We start from the raw sequence: 16,914 nt of genomic DNA, 5'->3' as shown, positions 1-16,914 counted from the left end.
ACTGAATCAGACAGATTGATAGAAGAAAAACAAGTTTAATCTTGTACATACGGGAATGCAGAAATATGAGACTCAAAAAAGTGACCAAAGCAGGCCGTTTTTATACATTTTACACAAAGAAACAATTATTTGCGAAGATTTCACAAAACAAAGAGGTTTGTGCTTGAGGTAGCAAATTAATGAAGTAAAGGTTTGTTTAAACAACCTTCTCAGCCTTGAATTCTCCATCTCTGGCAATAAGAATGCCTTCTGGTATGTGGAGGATACTTCCATAGGAGAGATTTATTACCCGCTTTCAAGAGGAACAAAGAGGGTTAGAATGCCCCAAACCAACGGTTTCTTAGACAACTTTAATTCAAAATAAGGTACCAAAGTGTTATATTTTGGAGTGGCATATTCTGCCCCTACAACGTTTCTGTGAGTTAGGAGTCCATTAGTTCTGTTTAAGGTCTTAACCAGTTAATATTAAGGTATTGGCTGGGTCTCTAACTTCATCTAAGGGTTGGAGTCCTCTTCAAAGCTTATTCCAGTTGCTGGCAAAATTTAGTTCCTTACAGTTGAGGACAGAGGATCTCAGCGCCCAGAGACTGCCGCTCTCCAAATGCATCATGGCCCTGTTTCTTTAAGGCTAATTGGAGGATCTCCCTGAATTTTCCTGTCTCTCATCTCTAAACTATCTTTTTTCTCCCCAATTAATAAAAGACTCATCAGAATAGGTTAGTCCCACCTAGAATAAGCTCTTTTAATAAATTTAAAGTAACTCAATTATGGACCTTAATTATGTCTGCAAAATACTTTCACTTTTTCCACATAACCTAGTTACAAGAGTGTCAGCGTGTTTGCAGGTTCTTTTCCCACTCAGAGGGAGGGATTCATAGAGAGTGCTCACGGAGGCCATTTTAGGATTCTGCCTGTAACACTGGGGAACAGGAGAGTGCCATTTCTGTTAAAATATGGAAAATAGCAAACATCATGTCCAGAAGAAAATGCTTTTTTAATTTAGTTTATAGGCTTTTTTTCTCTTTCAACAATTTTTAAATGATATATTTTTTCTCATTGAGATTAAGATAGCCCCTAATTCAGGAATGGAGAAAAAAGCCATGCAGCCAAATTAAGTGAGCTGGGCTCCGTCTGCACAGGGTCAACTTGTCTTGAGTATTATTAAGGCTTTGGGAATGGCTCTGCTTCCAACTCCAGTTAAAATAGATGATGAATTATCCTTATAGTTTTAAAAAAATCACATGACTGCTAAATTGTGTTAGTAATGAAACAATCTGTTTTTTTTTTTAATCTTTATTGTTCAGATTATTACAGTTATTCCTCTCCCCCCCCCCGCCCCCCACATAGCTCCCCTCCACCCGGTTCCCACCCCACTCCACCCCATGCCCTTACCTCCCCCCGACACTGTCCTCATCCATAGGTGTATGATTTTTGTCCAGTCTCTTCCCACGCCCCCCACACCCCTTTCCCCCGAGGATTGTCAGTCCACTCCCTTTCTGTGCCCCTGATTCTATTATATTCACCAGATTATTCTGTTCATCAGATTTTTCATTCACTTGATTTTTAGGTTCACTTGTTGATAGATATGTATTTATTGTTCATAATTTTTATCTTTACCTTTTTCTTCTTCTTCCTCTTCTTAAAGAATACCTTTCAGCATTTCATATAATACTGGTTTGGTGGTGATGAACTCCTTTAGCTTTTTCTTGTCTGTGAAGCTCTTTATCTGCCCTTCAATTCTGAATGATAGCTTTGCTGGGTAGAGTAATCTTGGTTGTAGGTTCTTGGTATTCATCACTTTGAATATTTCTTGCCACTCCCATCTGGCCTGCATAGTTTCTGTTGAGAAATCAGCTGACAGTCATATGGGTGCTCCCTTGTAGGTAACTAATTGTTTTTCTCGTGCTGCTTTTAATATTCTCTCTTTGTCTTTTGCTCTTGGCATTTTAATTATCATGTGTCTTGGTGTGGTCCTCTTTGGATTCCTTTTGTGTGGGGTTCTCTGCACTTCCTGGACTTGTAAGTCTATTTCTTTCACCAGGTGGGGGAAGTTTTCTGTCATTATTTCTTCAAATAGGTTTTCAGTATCTTGCTTTCTCTCTTCTTCTGGCACCCCCATAATTCTGATGTTGGTACACTTGAAGTTGTCCTAGAGGCTCCTTACACTATCTTCATATTTTTGGATTCTTTTTTCTTTTTGCTTTTCCGGTTGGGTGTTTTTTGCTTCTTTGTATTTCAAATCTTTGACTTGATTCTTGTGATCCTCTAGTCTGCTGTTGGATCTCTGTATATTATTTTTTATTTCAGTCAGTGTATGCTTAATTTCTAGTTGGTCCTTTTTCATATCCTCGAGGGTTTCACTAAATTTATTGGCCTTTTCTAGAAAGTTCTTGAAAAACCTTATAACTGTGGTTTTGAACTCTATATCCAGTCGTTTGCTTTCCTCCATTTCTTTCATTTGTGACCTCTTTCTTTGTCTCCGTATTTTGGCTGCTTCCCTGAGTTGATAGAGTGGCTTTGTGTGCTAGGTGTCCTATAGGGCTCAGTGGCTCAGCCTCCCCAGTTACCTGAGGTGGGCACTCTTGGTGCACCCCTTTGTGGGCTGTGTGCACAGTCTTGTTGTAGTTAAGCCTTGGTTGTTGTTGGTATCACTGGGAGGAATAGACCTCCAGGCCAATTGGCTGTGTGGATCAGCTGTTTCTATGATGGGAGAAGTTCTGTGCTAGGGACACCCTTATGAGGCAAGACTTGCTTCAGTGGGGCTTTGGTGCTCACTGAGTCTGCCCCCTGAGTGTGTCCCTTATAGATCTGAGGAGTTGTAATCTGGATGGTCCTATTCGTACCCCTGGGTACACTGGCTCTTGGATCTCTAAGGAGGTACTAATTTAGCCTCTGCCTGAGGCCACCCAGCAGGAGCTATGGAGAGATCTGCAGATTCCTCTTCTTTGTTTGGGTTTGGGAGGTGCCCAGACGAGGCCCAGTTGTGAAGCAATGCAAGCTACTGTGGGGCCTTGGGCCTTCTTTTGGATGTTCTGGGTCTCTCTGACTCAGCTGCAGTTTGATAGGTAAGTTTAGATTTCAAAGGACCAGGCCATTCATATGCAAAAGCCTCTGCGCACAGCTGGGGTGGGGCGGAGTTTCAGGGCGGAGAAAACAGCAATGGCTTCCTGTCAGCCCTGCCCTAAGAGGCCCTCAGGTCTCAGTGTCCCTTGGTAATCACTGCAAGCACCTCTGAGAGAAAGCCGCCCTCGAGTTTCGCCTGCTGCCAGACAGTCCAGTTTCTCCCCGAATGAGTCTGGGTCCCCAGAGTCTTGGAGTTCAGAGCAGTCGGGAGCTTGTGTCTCCCTCCGGCTTGAAAAAAGCCAGCCATGTACTCAGTTGCCAGCCCTCTCCGCGCGCACGCGCCTTGGTACCTCTGCCTTCCGCAGCTCCTGTGAGTCTCAGTGTGTGCTTTTCTCTTTCCTTCTAGTTGTAGAATTTCCACTCAGCCAGTCTTCCTGTGGTTCTGGATGATGTGTGTTTTGTTTTTTAGTTGTAGTTTTTAAGTTGTTGTATGAGGCGGCAAGTTCAGGTGTTTACCTATTCCGCCATTTTGGTTTCTCCTCGAAACAATCTATTTGATTTGAAAAATAGAAATGGTATCACTATATAAATTAAAGAAATAGATTTTACTCCCCACTCCCCACCCCCAAACACCATTCAGTGATTTTGAACATTAATCCTGTTTTAGGCCAGTGTGTATATGTGCTGGTACATTTTTCTCTGGGAGTAGGCAGGTATTTCCTCCCCCTTTTTTCATATCCTCTTATAAAACTACTTTTTCATACAATTGATACATGATTTTCTTTATGAGTATAACTGAAGTTAAGTTCTAGTTTAAGGGATTTGCTACTTAGTTTTGGTTCCTAGGTGTTAATTTTTAGTTCTCAACTCTATAGAACACGTTTGCTAATAGTAAAAAATGAGTTATTTACCAGTAAGTACTGGCTCAAATGAACACTCTTCATAGCTAAATTGTATTTGCCTAAAAGGTTGAAGTGGATTATTTATATTTATGAAAAGTGATTAATAAAACCATGGGAATACAGAAAAAAAATCAATGCTGATTTTAGGTCTTGCAATTTATTTCTATTTGAGCTGAATAAATTTTGGAGTGTGTACTTTTCATAAACCTTGCTTAACAATAGTTTTATGGTGCAACATCCAAAGGCTTCATTGAAGAGATGCATTGTAAGGATTGGTGAGTAGGTCACCCATAAGGGGGCGGGGGTGAATGAGGCTGCCTGGGGGTCCATTTCCAAAAGCAGGCAGAGTCAGCTCCTTTTCTTGCCGTTTAGCTGACGACACATGGATTTCTACATACTGAGCCAGGGGGTCAGCAGATGCCTCACCATCTCTCTCTGAACGCTCTGGTCATATTAATCCATCATCTGTCCATCACTCACCCTTTCTCAGCTGAGGCTGTCCACCTGACTCATCAGAAGGGACTGGACAGAAAAACTGCAAACTTCACTAAGATGTTAGAATGTTCCTTCCACTCTCAAAAACAGTCAGCCTGCTTCATTTTTGGGATTGGTCCAAGTCCTCCTCACAGTCAAATGTGAAGGAGCATCTACATTCAATTTACTCAGTACAGCAGGCTGACCTTCAATGTGGATCTTATAAAAATAAACTTTAATGAGGGCCCGAAGAGGTAGAGGATTGCTCCGAGGCTGTCTCTAGCAATAGCTCTGCTTTTAGGGCCATTTCCTTCTCATCTAGGTTACAAGCTTTTAGCTTTCTTGTAATATACTTTCATGTTCTGAAGCTTGGAGGAGCTGCTGAAAGAAACTCCTTCACTCTTAGAAAAAGACAAAATTTTAACGCTTAAAATGTGTGTATTTCTGGATTTTTAGGTACATGATACTTATTATTTAGGATCTTAGTTATTTAACAATGTTTTTTACCAGTTAATTTTGCTTTACTATTATCACTTTTATTCTTATATTTAGCTTTAAAATAGAAATCAAAGCAGGAAGAATAGGATTCAATGTGCTCTCCCCTCTAAAAAGGAAATATCTTATATTTTATTATAAAATATAGTAGTATATTTGGGTACAACCAAATTATGTTCCAGGAAGTTGGTAACAATTTAGACTCTTACTGACAGTATATTTAAGTATTCGTTTTTATAGCTAAACCATCTTTTAAATTTTCAAAAATTTCATAGGCATCAACTGAGAACAGCATTTCAGAGGTTCAAAGAAGATGCAAACCAGAGTACATTCTTAGAAGGTTGAGGTAGAGTTAGAAATAAAGAGTGTGTGGAGGTGACAGGAGATAGTTCGATATGGGAGCAACCAGGTGGTTCTGGGTGATGTGTGGTGTGTGTGCATGTATGATGCTGAACTAAGGATTTGGACCTTATCAGAGGAAATAGGAAAATCATTGAAATGTTTTACAGGGTGAAGTCATGTGATCAGGTATCTCTTTAAGGGTCATTTCAGCAGCTGTGTGTAAAATGTAGTGGAGGAGTTTCCAGATTGGAAGCAGAAAGAGCTCTTAGGAACTATTATTATATCCTAGATTGGAGAGAACCTTAACAATAAAGAAGAAAGAAAAACAAACAAACAAAAAAACTCCAACAAGGTAAAAGGAGAATCAGTGGTAGTTAAGGAAATTCCTATTTCTGGTTCTGTCACTAAGTCATTTTGTTTTTCTTAGACTCTTTAGACTTTATATTATGTGAGATTCAAAGGATAAATCTCAAACATATTCTTAGAACATGAATCTGTAGACCCTCACAGCAACACTAAAATCCAATGCTATTTAATCTGAAAAAAAAAAAAAATTCTAAGGAATTGGTTGAGGGCATTAATTATTTCTAAAGATCTTGTAGTATATTCACAAAAGAGATTAAAAAATGCCACTGTAGTAGATTGGTTTAAAAATGGCCTGGATTTCTCACCCCTTCTTGTGATATGACTTTTGAGATTTGCTTTTACATCAAAGGGTAGAGTCTATTTCCCCACTCCTTTAGTCTGGACTGGCCTCATGGCATATTTGGCCCAATTTCATGATATAGTGGTGTTCCAGCTCTGAGCCTACACCTCAAGAAGACCCTACCACACTGGTTGGTTTGCTGCACAGGTTGAGCCCCACTCAGATCAGCAGAATCACCCAGACAAACTACAGACTCTTGAGCATAAATGATTCTTATTGTATGCTTTATGTCACCGAGGCTTTGTGGTTATTTATAATTCCTACTTGACAGATTACTTGTAAAGATAAATTAGAATAAAAGTTATAATCATGTCAAACTCTCATGATTTTGGAAAATATTGGCAAATCCAACAGGATATCATGAAGTGAACTCAAAATGTTTGTCTGCTTCTAACTCTAGGTCAGTGGTCGGCAAACTCATTAGTCAACAGAGCCAAATGTCAACAGTACAATGATTGAAATTTCTTTGGAGAGCCAAATTTTTTAAACTTAAACTTCTTCTAACACCACTTCTTCAAAATAGACTCTCCCAGGCCGTGGTATTTTGTGGAAGAGCCACACTCAAGGGACCAAAGAGCTGTAGGTGGCTCGCGAGCCGCAGTTTGCCAACCACTGCTTTAGGTCATAGGTTTCTGGCATCTAAGTGATTGAATATATTAGATATTTCCTTTGCAATAAAAATCATGATTATCACTCAATATCCTTGAAAACATTGCAAAATAATTTGAAACAGTCCCCTTTTAAAAAGGTAATTTAATTAAAAAATCTGAAACATAACATTCTGAAATTGAGGTTGCAACCTGAAATGCCTGTGGAGGCATTGCAACATAATTACCTGACTCATGCTTGGTATAAAATGCTAGGCAGTCGGGGAGAAGTGGCAGAGTGAAGGACACATTTCCAATCCAAAGGCATTAAATTCAATTTTTTTAAGAACACAGTGCCAGCCAAGCACAACACATGCAAGGGTCAGTTCAGTTTACAGGTTGCCAGTTTACCACCTGTATTCCAAAATTTTGATTTCTGACCTGTGTTCAAGCATTGCTTCCAGCGTTATCTTTAACAGCTCTGAAGCTGAGTTTTGCGACTATAAAAGAATGAAGGATGAGGTGTTTTATGTCCTGTACCTCCCCCACCAGCTTTCCAATAGTAATCAGTACACATTAGATTGGTTCCAGCACCTTTCCTTTTTATTACCCATCCCAATGGACAGTAATAGGACAAATCTAAGTCTTCTGGAAAAGGAAGTAAAACATCCCCATTCTGGAAGATCTGTCTGCAGCTCGTACCTGGAAAGAGTTATTGTAGCTGTGGTGTACTTAAAGTTCATTTCCCCTTTGGTGTGAAGGAGAGGATCACGGAAGCACCGACCTGGCACAAACTTGAAATGTTTTATCGCCAGCTGTCACAGCCCACCCTGAGGTGGATCTTGTAAGCAGACTCTAAGAACTGGCTCTTTATGTTTTTCATACACACACACACAGTTTCAGGTTAGCTGCAGGGCATATTTCTCCTTGAATATTAGAAGTCAAAACAAACTCTCATTAAAATACCCCTGTTCTCTTGAGCATGCTTCAGAGATTCAGGCAGATCATATACCCAGCTTATCTAGAGAAAATTCATTAACTATGTATTTCAGAGTCTTTGCCATCATTTGATTTTCTCTATTGCTCTCCTTACCTCCCTGCATATATCCCTGCATGCATGTGCCTACACACAAGTCTGACAGCAAGAGAGGTTTACAGAAAGAATATAAATGAAAACTGCATTCCTTAAAAAATACTTTCAGAGATATAAAGTAGAAAGATGGAGAAAACACTGCAAGAAGAAAATAATTTTGCAGTTATAATAGTAATTGTAATCTGAAGAGAGGAATATTGATAGCTACAACATCTACTGACTTAAGTGAAGAAAGAACATGAAAGGGTGCTTGTTTTCAGAAGCCCCCATGCCTTCTTACAATTGGCGGAGAAAGGATGTTGTTCGGTCTTTAATAGCCAGTCAGTAAATACTTGTTAAATGATTGACATGGTTGGCAATCTGTCACAGAATTCAGATATAATTTCTCTACTAGTAAACGTTATCAACCCCAGTATGAGGAATCCTCTTACTCTTTGCACTAGTCATATTTTAAATTTTTATTTAGTTATCTCCTTTTGTAAAACACCTCTTGAATCTTCTGGTTGATTATCAAGTGATTTGTTTATTTATTCATTTCAAGTAATATTTATTGAGTGTTTTAGGCCTGGTTCTGTGCAGTGGGCTATAGAAATGATCAGGAGAGTCATGTTTCCATTGTCATGGAACTTATGTTCTAGTTAGGAGAAGATCATTTGAAAAATCATTATTAATAAATACATAAATAATTAAACAGAATAATTTCAGGTTGTGATACATGTTATAAATAAAGGAAATAAAGAAGGTAATATAAAAGAGAGTAAAAGAATTGAAATCGGGATGAGTTAGCTAATCCACAATGAAATAAGGCCTTCTTGAATAGAGTAATACAAAGTTTGGCAAAGTAGTGAGTACTGTTGTGAGTACGTGAAACACACTTTCTTCTTTTATTATTATTAATTAATTACTTATTATTATTATTATTATTAACTTACTTTTGCCCACCCTTGTATTTTTGTTGTCATCCAATACTTAAGAATAAACCATCTAGAGATCAATTTTTAGTAATGGCAGACTAATTTGTTTCCTACCAACCCTTCCACAGAGAACAATAATAAAGCTGGAATAAATGAAACAATATATTTGATATCTTCAGAGAGATATCAAAGTAATAAGGATGTGTAAGGAAATATGTAGAAATAAATCCAACATTTGACAACAGTTTTCCCCATGAGGCACTTGCTGATTCAAAAGTGACAGCTGAGAAACTGAAGTAAAAACCTTGGCTTAGAGAATAAGTTGAGCAGAGATTGTAGCAGTCTCTGGATGCAGGGAGATAACAGTTAAAGTTTGGGGCTCTCTAAGGAGAAAAGGCCCTGGTAAATGCCTAAAGTTTTCAGTTGGAACTCCAGTGGGCTGGTCACCAGAAAAAAGGGTGTGCTGGTTAAGAATCCACCCCTCAAAGTGATGGAGGCCCTGTTTGAATTAGCTCAAGGCCTGATTTGATGTTGGTGATCTCTCCCTGGCCTAGTTGCCTGCCAAGAGCTATTATAAGTCTCTCTGGTGGAAGAAAAGATCATTCAGAACTTCCATATTATTTTTAACTCAATCTAAAGTAACTAGATGTATAAAGAGATAAGCATTGAATGAAAGCCAAGAGAGAAAAAACCCTGGACAACAGGAAATTATGACATTATCAAACTTAGAATTTAAACTAATATGATTATATGCTTTACAAGTTAAATATAAACATGAGAATTCTGGTAGAGAATTGGAAATATAGGAAAAAGAATAAATAGAGTTTCTAGAAAAGAAAAGACAGTAACTGAAATTAAGAATTCAATGGATGGTTTAGCATCTAATGAATCACAACTGAAGAGAAAATTGGTGAACTACAAGAAAATATCCAGACGAAAGTACAGAAAGGTAAAAGAATGTATGAAACACAACAAGGACATATATGGCATATGGAACATGGTGAAAAGTTCCAATACATGTAAGTAATGTTCCAGAATGAGCAAAGAGAGACAGGATGTGGCCGAAACTACATTTGAAGAGATAATGACTGAAAACTATTTTAAACCCCATTTTGGAAGCTTCTGCCAACCAGAAGAAGGTTGAACGTAGGTACAACATAATTAAACCATTGAAAACTAATATAATAAGCTGTTAGAGAAAAAGGTATATTGTCAACAGAGCAATAATTGGACTAACAACAGACTAACTTTCTTCAAAGTGCCAAAAGAAAATAACTTCCAATTTATAATTCTATACTCAGTGGAAATATTCTTTAAATATTAAGGCAAATTAAGAGTTTTTAAATAAAAAAGTGAAAAAAGTTATCACCAGCAGACCTAAGCTAAAGAAATGCTAACGTGTATTTTTAAGCAAAAGAAATGATCATAGATGGAAAGAAAGCTGCAGGAAAGAATGAAGAACACTGGAGAGGAAAATATGTGAGAATATGAATATTGATGAGACAAAGCAACATTGGTTTTGAAAGCACAAAAGCAATAATACATTTCTTGTGCAGTTTAATTATTTTGTGCACACACATGTGTGGGTCTGTATTATATATGTACTAGAAGCCTGATGCATGAAAATCGTGTAAGAGTAGGCCTTTGCAGCTGCAGCGGCTGCCTCGATCCCACAGCTGCAGCCCTGGCTTCATTGGAAGGTCATCTGGGAGGTTGTCTGGAAGGACGTCTGGACGGTCATTCCTCTGTTTGGCCATTCAGTCGATTTGCATATTATGCTTAAAAAAGAAATATATATATATATGCACAATGTGTGTATGAAAAAATCTGTTCTAGTTACTCAGGCTGCATAACAAATTACCCAAATCTTTGTGAGTTAAAATGATTACACTATATTTTTTGCTCACAATTTGGGCAGGGGTTGATAGAGATAGCTTATCCCTACTTAAGTTGGTGTCAGCATGAGTGGCTCAAGGGCTGGGAACTAGAATCATAGGGAGGTTTGATCCCATGCCTGGCAGTTGATGCTAGCTGTTGGCTGAGACCTTTGTTGGTGATCTCTCTCTCTCTCTCTCTCTCTCTCTCTCTCTCTCTCTCTCTCTCTCTCTCTCACACACACACACACACACACACACACACACACACACACACACACTAATGTGATATTCAACGTGTTCAAGAGACAGAAAGAAGAGCTGTGAGACTGAATGAGGGACACCGTGGTGTGAGATAATGTAAGAGCTAGGCAGGAGAGGCAGGTAGGAGTGTTTCAAGTTTCAATCAGTGAAATAGTATTGCAGCAGATCCTATATGATATGCTGGTTTGAGTACGTCCATTTGTGTAAGTATTTCCTACATAAAGATCTTCACAAAGAGGAGATAATGTATTAGATTTAGGAATATTCTCTTTCTGAAAATATGGTCAAACCTAATCATTAAATTTTAATCATCATGGACATCCTGATTTCTGAAATTTAAAGATAACTTTAGCCCTGGCCGGTTTGGCTCAGTAGATAGAGCATCAGCATGCAGACTGAAGGGTCCTGGGTCCAGGCTCGATCCCTGACACTGGTCGGACACATGCAGGAGGTAACCAATCGATGAGTCTCTCTCACATCGTTGTTTCTTTGCGTCTCTCTCCCTCCCTTCCACTTTCTCTGAAAATCAATGGAAAAATGTCCTCAGGTGAGGATTAATAAAAAAAAAGAAAACTTTACATTTAGGAATAGTAAAGAAATTTTCTGAGTGCACTACATTGGTAAATAACCTAGTCATTTATTAGATTAATCATGTGCATCTTCACATATCGAACACATTTTGCAGTCATTGCTGTAATCTCAGTGGGTGAGATGGATCAGGCACGATAGGCTAAGGATTTGTAGGTAACCCGATCGGAACAAAAACCATGGGAGATTACTGACAACTTGCTTTTAGCAGCATTTTTCACTGTTGTTTTATTTTAATAAGCCAGTCTAAGTAAAAAATGGCTAATGAAATGTTACTGGGGACAGCCTCTCTTCCTCCCCCTCTCCTCCCTCCCCTCACTCTTCAGATAAACTAATCTCACAGTTGGAGAGTTAAGACCACACTGTATTCACCATAAGTGGACTTGAAATGTCAGTGTGGGACAAAAGAAAAAAAAACTGGAACAAAGAGAAGAAAGTAGTTTTTCCTTCCACAGAGTCTAACTCTGTAGCCTTTAATTGGATTATTAAACCAAGAGAAAAAGGCCCTTTAGCAGCGTTCAAAAGTGCACTGACAGACACACTTTGCAATTGTTCTGCTTAAGCGCCTTGCCTTAATGGCTTTAATAATAAATTCGGTTTTCTGGCGGAGATAAATTCCTTCAGAAAGTTTCTCCAATCCAAATAAATGCAGAATTACTGGAGGGCCCCGATGCCATAATTTGTTTCACAAACCCAAAAGAATATGTTTTTTTTTTCTTTCTTTTACCTATTTTTTACTTTTTAATTGAATTTATTGGGGTGACATTGGTTAATAAAATTATGTAGATTTCAGGTGTATATTTCTATAATACATCATCTGTATATTGTATTGTGTGTTCACCACCCCAAGCCAAGTCTCCTTCCATCACTACTTACCCCCCTTTTATCTTTTTCTACTGCCCCCCACAAACCCTTCTCTCTAGCAATCACCGTAATGTGTCTATGTCCATGAGTCTTTTTTTTCTTTGTTTACTCCCTTCACCCTTCTCATCCCTCCCCTATCCCCTTCCCCTCTGATAGCTGTCAGTCTGTTCTCTGTGTCCACAAGTCTGTCTCCACTCTGTGAGTTTATTATGTTTATTAGATTCCACATGTAAGTCTTGTAAGTCTTGTCTTTCTCTGACAGGCTTATTTCACTTACCATAATACTCTCCAGATCCATTCATGTTTTCCAAAAGGTCAAATTAGGTAAGATTTCTTGCTTTTTTATAGTTCAGTAGTATTCCATTGTGTAAATGTACCACAGCTTTTTTTATTCACTCGTCTACTGATGGGCACTTGGGCTGATTCCAAATCTTGGCTATTGTAAATAACGCTGCAATGAACATAGGGGTGCTTATATTCTTTCCAATTAGAGTTTTGGATTTCTTTGGATATATTCCCAGAAGTGGAATTGCTGGGTCATGAGGCAGTTTCATTCTTAATTTTTTTAGGTAACTCCAAAGAGTGTATTCTGTGGGGTATTTGGTGTTAGAGCAAGATAACCTTCCTCTTATCTGGAGACCCCATGTTTTGGGGGAAGGGGTGTCCATCTAGCCTTTCTTCTGCCTGGAATCTCCGTTTCGTACCAAGAGAAGGCCTATACCAAGGAAACTGGTCATCCTGTCAGACCCACCACACGGTACAGCGAGTTCTCAGATTTCCCAGGTTAGTCCCTCTTTGCTCTGGGGTCCCACAGCAAGTAACTTTAAGAGAACTTTTTCCTTGTTCTGTAATTCTTTACCTCGGCTGTTGGCTCCTTAAGAACAGAGGCTGCTCTTGTCTTCCCTTTTTCTCTTGTAGCAGCAGCATTCTTTGTGCCATCTACTCTTCTTTTCCTACTTTTGTCAGTGTGTGTGTGTTTCTGCCTGAATTTCATCATCTGTTTATCATTTTTGGGGGTATAGTTTCCTGTGTCCCACCTGAATCCATTTATACATTAAGGTAAAATATAAATAAAAATAAAGTGGCCTTTTTTGTTGAAAAAATTTTAAATAATTTATAGCACAAGGCCATATTCAAAGAAAAATAATAAGTTAAATGTTATATTCTAAGTAAATTTATTTCTATTCTCAGTAGATAATAAAGTTGCTTTTTTCAAAATAAGAATCAGTATTTGTTATAATTTTGATTGTGTACCTTCTATTTTATTCATATGAATAAAAGAATTGTTCCTGTGATATCTTTTATCATTTAGTCTTTGCTGTAATTCTCATAAAATAAGGTGAGTCAATATACGGGTACAGATATTGGTGCCCCAGAGGCAGAAGTCTATACATAACCTATCAATTTGTCCTTTTTTTTCTTTAAATGTGAAGCACAAAGCATCTTTCATGGATGGAATGCAACATCAAATAATTTTCACTGTCATAATATACTTATTCATTTGTTTGAACTACTTGTGTTGTAAGGAAGTTGAACAATGTTAAACATACCAATTCCCCTAATTGTGACAGGAAAGAAAATAACATATGCTTTATTGTGATGGGATAATCCAGGTTATTTTATTTTTTTTGTCAACACATCCACTGCAAAAAAAAAAAAAAAAAGATTTCAGTTATAGTACTTATTCTGACTGCTTTTATTTGTAATGAATCATTGTGAGAGTGTCATGATATTTTGCTCAGTCAGATAATTAATCTGTAGTTTTCCTTAATACTCATTGCGACTCTATGAATCATGTTATAGCTAAAGAGATATTGTGTAACAAAAATCATGGCATGTGGGATGATATGTAGTAACTACATGTTCGAGTCAAGGCCATCCACTCAGCAGGCTTCCTTCATCACTTGGTTAGTGCCCTTACTGCTAAATTAAATTGAATGTGTATAATTTGTTTCTTAAATATTTTCTGTCACTTGTGGAATATTTTAGGAATGAAGTTGCTGGCTGTGCACTTTTGTCAGCTTTAGTACAAACTGACTTTCAAACAAGTTGAATCCATGTACCTCCCACCAGCATTGTATGAGAGTTTTGGTCTTTCCACATCATTGACTCACTTGGTGTATTTTTTCTTCATTTTTTGTCTTTCTGGGGATCCATAGTGGTATCTTATTATGGTTTCAATTTGTATTTTTTTAAAATAGAGCAACAGTTATAGTAATATGGATTGAATTGGGGACAGGACATTTTGGATATAGATTTAAGAGGACTTGGAACTTGGACATGAGAGGGTGATAGCAGAATAATCGAGGTTGAAGGGCAGGATAGCTAACATGATGACAATGACATTTTTAAGGATAGGGACATAGCCAAAGAAAGGGTTTTGGGGAGAAGATGATGAAGGCATTTGAGTTTGACATATATTTAATACTTTACATGGGATTAGCATAGTTTTAGATTTCTCAGAGGATTACCATTCCCAGATCATTAAAAACATAGTTGTTGCCCTAACTGGTTTGGCTCAGTGGATAGAGAATCGGCCTGCAGACTCAAGGGTCACAGGTTCAATTCCCGTCAAGGGCATGTACCTTAGTTGCGGGCACATCCCCAGTAGGGAGTGTGCAGGAGGCAGGTGATAGATGTTTCTCTCTCATCGATGTTTCTAACTCTCTATCCTTCTCCCTTCCTCTCTATAAAAATTCAATAAAATATATTTTAAAAAAAAGAATGGCAAAAGGCATATTTAAAAAAATAGTTGTTTTTTTATAAAGGGCAAGTTCAACTCATACTAGCCATTCTATAATAATAAATCATAGTATGCTTTGAAAAAGATACCAGAAATCATTAAAGGTCTTTACAAAAGATACAAACTTCTGAAAGGCTAGATGTATATGCTATTACCCAATTCTTTGTAACATGTTTTTGCTTTGTTGATGGTGAATTTCCACAAAAATATAAAAATTTTACATAGATCTAAAGTCATAAACTTGGAAAAATGGGTGAATTGTTTGGTAATTTGGTTAGATGGATATTTTAAAAGATAATTGACTATTATAAGGATAGATATTTGGACAAAGTTCCTAATGTTGTCAAAGGACTATAAAGGACATTAGTCACAATTTAATCTATAGAAAACTCAAGTAGTATTAAAGTTTGATTATTCTTAAAAATGTCACTAATCAGGTGCTCTCCCTCCAAGGAGCATGCCTTCCTCCAAGGAGCATTCCTCCCCCCACAGGCACATATCTCCCGAAATTTCAGGGGACACCATGAGACTTGCAGCCAGGGGAGCAATGGGCAGTGGCAGCTGGTCCTGGGCTAACCCTCTGACCCTGTCTCCAAGGCCCCCCTTTCTCTGGCTTCCCAGTGAGCCAAGGCAGCCCAGTCTAGGCTCGCCTGTTGCTTCTTCTATGCCCTTCCTTGTTTCACTGTCCTCAGTGTGTTTTTGCTGAGGTCAATAAATTATTGTGTGCTTTTCTACAAAGAAGAAGGAGGAGGAGAAGAAGGAGGAGAGAAGGAGGAGAAAAGGAGGAGAAGAAGAAGCCATCCCTAAATTCATTTTGAGAAAAAATTTATTTACACAAGTATGGATCCTTAAATAGTAGAGGAACTTTAAGTAATATACTGATATATTGGCTTTAAATACAAAAATTGAATTTGGTATCTTCCTCCTTCCCCCACAAAACAATTTATTCCTATACACAACAATTTTTGTGTTTTAGTAACTGGGAAGATCTGCCCATGATAAAGATCTACTCTGAGGTATGGCTAGTTCCAAGATCTTGAAAATAGACATTTCTCCCCACTAGATTTTGAATACTATTAGCTTAAGGAATTAAATTTAGACATAAGTTGTGGTCCTTGTAGTTGAAAATTTTACTGGTGCCCTAGCTGGTTTGGCTCAGTGGATAGAGCATCATCCTGCAGACTGAAGGGTCCCAGGATTAATTCTGGCCAAGGGCACATACCCTGGTTTCAGGCTCAATCCCCAGTGTGGGGCATGCAGGAGGCAGCCGATCAATGATTCTCTCTCATCATTGATGTTTCTATCTCTCTCTCCCTCTCCCTTTCTCTCTGAAATCAATAAAAAAAAATATTTTTTTTAAAAAGAAAATTTTACTGGAAATTTGTCTTGAAGGTTAGAGGATGTTTGGCTTTGTTCTTTTGCTTACCTTTTGAGTTCATACTAATACTTCCAGGCTGAGTTAGTTGGGGTTGTGAGGAGGTTATAACTGGGTAACACCCCTCCCCCCAAATCCTTAGAGCATATTGCACTAAGCAGTGGTTCTCAACCTTTCTAATGCCGCAACCCTTTAATACAGTTCCTCATGCTGTGGTGACCCCCAACCATAAAATTACTTTTGTTCTACTTCATAACTATAATTTTGCTACTGTTATGAATCGTAACGTAAATATCTGTGTTTTCCGATGATCTTAGGCTCTACAGCAGCGGTTCTCAACCTGTGGGTCACGACAGGGTTGCCTAAGACCATTGGAAAACACAGATATTTACGTTACGATTCATTAACAGTAGCAAAATTACAGTTATGAAGTAGCAACAAAAATAATTTTATGGTTGGGGGTCACCACAGCATGAGGAACTGTATTAAAGGGTTGCGGCATTAGAAAGGTTGAGAACCACTGCACTAATGGGTTATTTCTCTCTCATCGTAGACCAGTGGTGGTCTGTGGGATTTTACTTCAAGTAGCTGAGACTTTTGAGATCACCAGGGAAAATGGATTAAGTGCTT

The sequence above is a fragment of the Plecotus auritus genome, assembly GCF_963455305.1.
Source record: "Plecotus auritus genome assembly, chromosome: 4".
Taxonomy (NCBI): domain Eukaryota; kingdom Metazoa; phylum Chordata; class Mammalia; order Chiroptera; family Vespertilionidae; genus Plecotus; species Plecotus auritus.
This window is presented reverse-complemented; position numbering follows the sequence as displayed.